We start from the raw sequence: 9,242 nt of genomic DNA, 5'->3' as shown, positions 1-9,242 counted from the left end.
CAGCGAGTGTGGGGTCCCCAGCCTACTTCTTCTGCATCTTCTTCTCTTGATGCCTTCCCGCTTGGACCTGACTTGGACCTGATCCTGCGTCACCATGGATACACCGCCTTTTCTCTCTCCTAAACCTTCTTACTCTATGATTTACAGTTGACAGAATCCCCTCGTCTCTTGCTCTCTGAAGGCTGCAATACTCTGGCTTTCAAGATAACAATGAGTTAACCCAGTACATTTATCAGAGCAAAGGAGCAAATCTCCTGCTCTCCCAGTTTACTAAGGAGCTGAGCCCACGGAGGGAATCTGATTTGAAAACTCCATCCATCCTTCTTTCCATCGCACAATCTCTATCTTTCTTTATCTTCCTCTTGCATTCCCAAAGTTCCCTTACCCCTCTTCTAGAAGATTCCAGTGAATACCCTCTCCTCCGTCTTCTTATCACAGAATATTGAGTAGAGTTCCCTGTGCTATACTTCCTTTCTTTCCATTAATTTTTCTGTTTTTACATTCTCTTCCATTATAGGTTATTACAAGATAGTTCCCTGTTCTCCAGTATAGTTCCCTGTGCTATACAGTAGGTCCTTGTTGGTTATCTATTTTATATATAGTAGTATGTATATGTTAATCCCAAACTCCTAATTTATCCCTCCCTGTACCCTTCCCCCTTGGTAACCATAATTCTGTTTTCTATGTCTGTTCAATTATTTTTTTTAAATGTTCATTTTGTATCTGTGATGTCAGGTATTAGAAGATATAAAGATGAGTAAGACAGGGTCTCTAAGGAAATCAATAGAGCAGTTGCAGAGAGATACTAAAAGAGAATTTTGAAATGACTGGAAATTTCTATAGTAGAAGCATACACAAAGTTTTAAGGGAACGTTTAAAATAAAAAGTGAAACCGGGGTGAGTGTTATGGGCGGAATCATGGCCCCTCCCCAGATTCATATGTTGATGTCCTAACTCCCAGTACCTCAGCATGTGACTGTATTTGGAGAGGGCCTTTAAAGGTGATTAATAAAAAATGAGGCCATTAGGATGGGCTCTAGCTCAGCATGACTGGTGTCTTCAGAGAAGAGGAAATTTGGACACAAAAAGAGCCACCAGGGATGCTTGCACAGAAGAAAGATCACATGAGGCCACAGCAAGAAGGCAGCCATCTACAAGTCTAGGAGAGAGGCCTCAGAAGAAACCAACCCTGCCAACACCCTGATCTGGACTCCTAGCCTCCAGAATTGCAAGAAAATCAATTCTGTCGTTTAAGTCACCCTGTCTGCGATATTTTGTTATGACAGCCCTAGTAAACTAATACAGGGAATCAGGAGAAAATTCCCGGAGAGCTGCACTGGAAGCAGGGCTCAGTGGATGAGTAGGCTTTTACCAGGTAAGGAAGAGAGGAAAGCACATTCCAGGCAAAGGGAAAAGCCCAGAGGTATGAAAAGCATGTTCAGTAAAGGATACCAAGGACGGTTAGGGCAGAGAGTGCGTGTGTAGAGCTACAGGAGACAAAGTTAGTTTACAACTACTTAGTAGTTGTTAAGCTAAGTTAGTTTACAACTAGTAGTTTGCTAGTCCATGTTTGACTAGTCCTATCTATGGAAAGGGTAGCCCTGATTTACACCACAGCATTTGCCAATTTCTGTGGTATAAATGCTCACACTGTGTCTGATTTCAGGGGTTCACTGAACGTGGATCTGGGAAGAGCCCCACAGAAGTGCCTCATTATTCAGTATTTCCACCATATACGATACAAGAGATATCACTAACTTCAAGTGCATCGATAAGAGTAAAAATATACTAGAATAATTTGTAAGCAGTAAGTGTTGAGTATTTACTCTTTGGGGTTTTAATATAATTTATTTAATTGTAAGTTCACATAACTTAATTTTATTTATTTATTTATTTATTTATTTATTTATTTATTGCGGTTCGCGGTCCTCTCACTGTTGTGGCCTCTCCTGTTGCGGAGCACAGGCTCCGGACGCGCAGGCTCAGTGGCCATGGCTCATGGGCCCAGCCGCTCCGCGGCATGTGGGATCTTCCCAGACCGGGGCACGAACCCGTGTCCCCTGCATTGGCAGGCGGACTCTCAACCACTGCACCACCAGGGAAGCCCCATATAACTTAATTTTGACTAATGGCTGTGTTTAACAACTGGCTCACAACATTTTTGAAAATTTAACAGTTTGTTCTTATGAGTCAGGATGAGCACACCCCTGTTTATATCTACTATTTCATAAATTATTGCACTTCCCTTGAGGGGAGTCTTAAGACTCAAAAACTAAAGTAATGCATAACAGCTTTTATTATCTCCATCGGGTTAAGGAGATGACACACACATGTTCAAAAAACTTGGCATAATTGCTAAGAAGGTAAAGGTTTGTGGGAGACAGGAGGAGGAATCTCCATGGCTGTGCAATGTAGTGTTGATGTGCATTCTAAGATATCACTCTAGCTTCTGTGGAGCAGAGAAATCACTGAGAAAAGAACCTGCAAAAGAATGAATATATATATATAACTGAATCACTTTGCTGTACATCTGAAACTAACACAACATTGTAAATCAACTATACTTCCATAAAATTAAAAAAAAAGGAAGAATAAATGAAGTTCTGCTCTGATAAAAGAAATATACATTTTATTATTTTTCAAAATAAGAATAAATAACCTTATGATTATATAGGTATCAAAAAATTCAGAAAATATAGAAAAGGGTCAATAATAATTTTTGATTGCCCTGCCTTTGTTATCTAGAGATAACAGCTATTAAACATTTTTGTTTTTTCTTTCTGTTCCCTAGTATCTATTCGTTCCTTCTTCCAAGCAACAGTTTTTAGCTGGGTAAATAAAAGCCCAGAATAAATATCACATTTCTCAGTATTCCTCACAGCTGGTAACTAAGTTCCAGCCAACAGCGAGCAGGTGTGCTATGTGACAACTCCCAGGAATCCACGTAAGAGATCGTGGGCCTGCTCTTTGCCCCCTCCATCAGTCACTGTCCCCCACGGCCTCTTGCAGCCTAGGAAGCTGAGGCTGCCTTCTTGAACTGCGAGGCTGTGAGCCACCATGGCCCACTTCAGAGAGAGAGCTGGAAGGAGTCGGTGTCCTTGGAGACTTTATGGAACATCCCAACCCTTGGGGCTTTGTTTATGAGAGAAAAACAAACATGTCTGCTTATAGCCACCATTTGTTTTTCTTAAATTTCTGTAGCCTACAGATGAAACATGTTATTTTGTAACTGTTACTTATTCCTATCACCACATCAATAAATATGGATATTATGGTGGATTAAAAATGGCTACAGAGGAGTACGCTTCAGTGGTTCCTAAAAAAGGGAAACCCAGAATTACCATACGGCCCAGCAATTCCATCTCTAGAGATATACCCAAAAGAACTGAAAACAGGTATACAAGTATTCATAGTGCCACTGTTCACAATAGCTATAACACGAAAAAACCCAAATGTCCATCAAGTGACAAATGGATACACAAAATGTGGTCTATCCATACAATGGAATATTACTCAGCCATAAAAAGGCATGAAGTACTGGTACAGGCTACAACATAGATGAACCTTGACAACATGATGCTAGGCCAGTCACAAAAGGTAAGCATGCTTCCATTAATATGAAATTTCCAGAATAGGCAAATCCCTGGAGACAGACAGCAAATTAGTGATTGCCAGAAGCTGGGGATGGGTGCGAATCTGAGTGACTGCTTAATGGTGATGAGGTTTCTTTTTGAGGTGATGAAAATATTTTGGAACTAGATAGATAGCTGTAAACATTGTGAATGTATACTAAAAGCCACTGTATACTTTAAAATGGTGAATGTGGTGTTACGTATATTTTAACACTCTCCCCCCCTCCCACTTCTCTCTCCAAAAAAAAAAAAAAAAAAAAAAAAATGGCCACAGATGCTTTGCAGCTCCTTCCATCAAGAGAGCCTGGCTGGGATGGCCTTAGGTCAGGCTTTGACCCAGAAAATGTGGCAGAAGCAATGTCACGTGACTTCTTTGCAACTCCTCAGAAGGTCTTACAATTCTGTTCTTGCCTGAAGGGAATCCTGAGTCCTCCACAGAGTGAAGAAAGACAAGGAAGAGAGCTGCCTGCTGTCCCAGCTGTCCCAGCGAGGCTCCTGCCCCAGGAGGAAAGCCATGTCCCATCACCAGCCACAGCTGGTACCCCTTTGCCTGCAGGTGGCTCTGAGAGCCCAGGTGACAGCGACAGTCAAGCCCAGTCAGGCCAGAGAATTGTGAGAAATAATAATAAGTCATTGTGTTCTGAAGCCATTTAGTTTTAGGGGGCTTGTCATGCAGAAGCAGATAACTCAACGCCAACAAGAGATGTTGCTGGGCATTTACCAAATTTACCATGATTTACTCAACCGATCTTCTGCCAAGGGGCATTTAAGTTGTGTCCAGCTTTGTAACTATTCTAAACAACTCTATCCTGGACTTTTTTATATAAACAATTTTCTGCACGTATCTGCTTTTTTCCTAATACTCTCAGCAGCTGCACACTTGTATTTAATGGAAACTAAGAAAAAATATTCTTCACTCATTTAAGAAGCAAAAGCAATAGTGGTGATTTCAGGCGATTTCAGGTGGGGAAATCAAAGCCATGCCAGGTTGCTAAAGAGAATTTATAGAGAGCTGGCCCTGGGATGCATCCCATGAATTACACCCTCAAATTTCTCACTTGTAGACCAGCCTTAGGCTGTTTTTTCTACTGTTCTTCCCTTAGGATGTGGGGACCCCTGTGTATATAAATAATTTGATTTAAAAATATATTACAAAATGCATGAGCCCATGTAATGTACAGTGATTCCTCCATGAAAGTTGACAATCATGAATCTTTCAGTATTTGTTTATTCCTCTGAGTGTACATAAAGATTCTTCTAGGGTCCAGGCACCAGCTCTTCCAATTCACATCCAGGAAACATATCCTCATGTTCTTGTTGTCAAATGTGCCATCCGTGGCTCATTTCTTATTTCTCATAATGAGAAAAGGATAGGGGAACTTCTTCACAGTGTCCCGGCTGTTCAGAACCTGGTTGTTTTAAAACAATATAGAAATCCTGACCCCTGCAGTTTCTTAATGTCATTTATTTAGTACTGTTGCATCATCGTTTATGACATTACATCATACATCCTGTGCCTGGGAAACTGGCTGCCAGTGACACTCTCAAAGGTTGTCACAAATGCAAGTCCAACCCCGAGTGTGCAAGAAAATGCGAATGATAATTCATCTTGGCGTCATGCTACAATAACCACTGAGGATTTTATAGCAGAACCATTGAAAAACACATCTTCCAATCAAATCTTCTCTTGAACCCTTCAGGCTGCAATCAAGGCATTCTGAGTACACGGTCGATTTCAATGTTGACTGCACTTTGCTGTCCACACACCAACACCAACGGGGAGGCCAGGGAAGGGGACCATGAGTGCAGTGGGGAGAGTGGTTCCATTCGTGCAAGAAATGTCCATCTCTCATCTGGCTCAGATTAAGGTCCACCTAGAGGAGTACAGCGACACCACACAGATTTGAGGCAAGTAAGGACATTGATAGCAAGGGCCGATTGACACTGCAGGGCAGCTGTCTAGAAAATCAAGGAGGAGATGGGTGCAGTTAACCCAGGAAGACTGCCTGGCATGAGAAGCAGAGCCAGCAGAAGGACTACAGTGATCCTCCTGCGTGCCAGGGGTGGAACACACACAGGACAAAGATGGCTGCCACCTCTCCACTGCCCAACGATGCTGTAGGCTCGGGCAGTACCACTGCCAGTTGGAACACATAGGTGAGACCTGACCCAGGAGTCCACACACAGGCTAAGCCCAAGGTCACTGGGGGACCATTGGCGAAGAGTACTGCAGTCGTCCTGTGTCCAAGGTGAATGAAAGTCACTCAAATCAGCTTGTCAGCATTATTCTGGTGGCCCAATTGCTCACCATCCTGTGGAAAACACATTGCATTGGCCAGCAGGAAAATCTAGGCGGCTGTCTTCCTGGGACTGAGGTCCAGCCATTAGCTCCATGAACAACCCCCATAAATGCCAGCTCTGGACTTCTGGATGACACCATGTGCATGGTAGAGGGCTGGTGAGTACCCCAAAGGGGAAAGGCAGAGACTGAAGACCACCTGATCCAGACCACTGGACCTGATCTGGGTCCAGAGTGGCCTCTCTGGATGGCACTGCTGGCCCCAGCCAATCCTAGGTACCAAATGGGACTTAGACCATTTTGAGAAAAGCATCCCCAAGGACAGGATCCCACTTTCCTCAGTCTAAGGGTGTCACTCCTCCTAAGATATTGGCACGTGGTAGAAAACAAAATCCACTTCAGAGAATTTAAGCAAGAGGAGATTATTAAACAGTATTACACAGCTTGCCATATCATTGGAAGGGCTGAAGGAATGAGCTTTAGGCTAAGCTTCCAGAAATAATTCTTAGAACCACAGCACAGAGGAGGCCTGGCTGGTCACAGGCTGCTTCACCTACCAACTTAAAAACCCCACTAGGGCAGCCTAGGAGTGACATCCCCACAGCTGATCACTAAAACATACCTTCTGCCTCCAGCTCTGCCACCAACGCTGACGCTCTGAGCCTCCCCTGTGTCCTCATGTAGTTTGTTCCCCAGGAAAAACCTTGAGTGGGTGCATCCAGTTGGTAGTACTGAAGTCACATGTTTGGCACAAAGGAAGCTTGAAGCTTATCCATTGGGTTGGAGGGATTCCCAATGGGAGGACACTCTCAGCATGTGGATAGGCCCATCAGAAGATACGGGTCAGCCCTGAATGATGGATATCCACTCCATCAAGATGACTGAACTAGGGTTATTCCATTCATATATATAGGGAAGTTGGTAAAAGTGAATGGAGGGTGAGGAAGGGTTAGTTTGGAAGCATGAGTGATGAGAAGGACCTCACTAGAAGAAATCGAACAGATGGTTGGAAACGTGGGGCTGGGACTTCTTTGAGCTTGAGTTATGGGTTTGGGAATCATTTATGAAGAGATGGCAGCTGAAGTACTGAGAATTAATGACAAGAATGGGAGAGTGGAGAAGAGAATGCAGGCTTAGGATTGACCATATTTTGGAGGAGGGAGAGAGGAGGGGAGCCTGTAAAAATGACAGAGAAAGGGCTTCCCTGGTGGCACAGTGGTTGAGAGTCCGCCTGCCTGCCGATGCAGGGGATGTGGGTTCGTGCCCCAGTCTGGGAAGATCCCACATGCCACCGAGCGGCTGGGCCCGTGAGCCATGGCCACTGAGCCTGCACATCCGGAGCCTGTGCTCCGCAACGGGAAAGGCCACAGCAGTGAGAGGCCTGTGTACCGCAAAAAAAAAAAAAAAAAGAGACAGAGAAAGAGGCCAAAGAGATGGGAGAACCAAACAAATGCAGGGCTTTAAAGCTAGGTAGAACTGGCTATATAAAGCTAGGTAGAATGGGGCTCAATGCAAAATGGAAAAGCAAGGCTCCCGGTTCAAAAATCATTAGAATTTTAAGACAACACAACAGAGTATTAAACGAAGCCCAGGGCCCCTTCTGAGCTTAGGGTCCTGTGCAACTAACTCTATAGCTGCACCCCCCGTGAAGCTGGCCCCAAAGCTGAGAAATGAGAATTTCAAAAGAGGGGTGATGTCAAGGAGGATGGAGTTTGAGAAAAGGCTGTGGAATTTGATTATTTCAAGGTCATGGTGATCTTCAAGAGAATGGGGTTATGATCTCCACTCATAAGAGGCTGAGGGTAAATTGCTTGGGATGAAGTGTAGACAGTGAAAAGCTAGGGTCTGAAGGGAGATGGCCCAGTAGTTCAGGGAGCAATTGGGTTAAGAAACAGCCATTCTCAAGTGGAATAGACACAACCATATTTATTGGCTCAGATAATGTGAGCAGGAAAGATTGAAGATGCAGGAAGAGGGGAATATGTGAGGGCCCAAGGTCTGGAAGTGGTAAACATGAGATTAACAACAGAGATGGAGAAATGGTAAACTTGAGAAAGTCATCCTGGGAGCTACTGTGTTCTAAGAGAGAGAGTGTGAAGACAAAAAGAAATCAAAGAGAAAGGGAGGCGTCAAATGTACTCCAAGTGGGCAGAATCTATCATCATGGAGGGACTCATGGATCTTTATACCATTTATTTATCACACCCAGCAGGACCAGGACTCAGCACTTTGAACGGAAATGGATTCATTTATGGAAACAACTCTGTGTTCGTGCGGGATATCAATTTAGAAAGCATTCTTGCCGTAGTGTGACGTGATGGGGACTTAGCCGGCATCGGTTGTCCATTGAGGGCTCTCTGATTAGGTAAATTACATCTTTGTGGCCCATTTTGTTTAGAAAAAATGACTGCTAGGAAATCAGTTTTTGAGTGTCTTATCCCTGCTTCATTTCCGAGTTTACGTGTTTGTACCTGTTGAAGTCTACTACAATGTGAAATATATCAGGTATTTCCCCCCCCCCGAATTTTATGCTTTCACAACTGTTTTAAGTTTCACACGAAAAAACAAAACAAAACAAAACTTCCTCAAGGGTTTTTGAATTGTAAGTCATGAGAAATAAAAGGAACACTTGTTTAAAAATTTAAAGAACACGAAGATTCCCTTAATATTTGCTTGTTCAAAAGGCAAAAACACGTGAATTTTTAAAGATCCAACACTATAAGTGAACCCAAAGGAACTGCTGTTTAGTTAAGCATGGAAAACAGGATTTTAAGGTTGTGTCAGTTATTAACTTCTAATCTGTGTGAAAGAAACTCCAGCACTTTCTCTTCCCGTAACTGGTAATTAAACCATCAGTCTGACTGGAGCAATTAGAGCGAGTGTTTTCTAAAAACAAACGTCGTGAAGAAGACGCTATACACTAAGACACATCCAGATTAGGAACTGCCGACAGCAACGCAACAACAAAGGGACTCAATTCGAAATCACAAAGGAAATTAAGACAAGCGATGTCAACTGAAAACAAACAAACGTGTGGTGGAAACAAAAACAGAAGAGGATCATAGTGCTTACTCACACACATACCTGTATGGAAATCTCCCTTAAAGTGGGGAACTGGTCCCATCTATATACAAACAAATTTCTGTCACTTATGGGTTAATTTTTGCAGCTAAATAAGAGAATGGAACTTGAGCTTTTTTTCTTGTCTTATTTTGCGAATGTAACACTCCGTGAGCATGTTTGAGAAATAAGCAGGATAATTAAGAAGGAACTTTGGGGCTTCCCTGGTGGTGCAGTGGTTAAGAATCCAC

The sequence above is a fragment of the Mesoplodon bidens genome (assembly GCF_964165515.1).
Source record: "Mesoplodon bidens genome assembly, chromosome: 4".
Taxonomy (NCBI): Eukaryota; Metazoa; Chordata; class Mammalia; order Artiodactyla; family Ziphiidae; genus Mesoplodon; species Mesoplodon bidens.
This window is presented reverse-complemented; position numbering follows the sequence as displayed.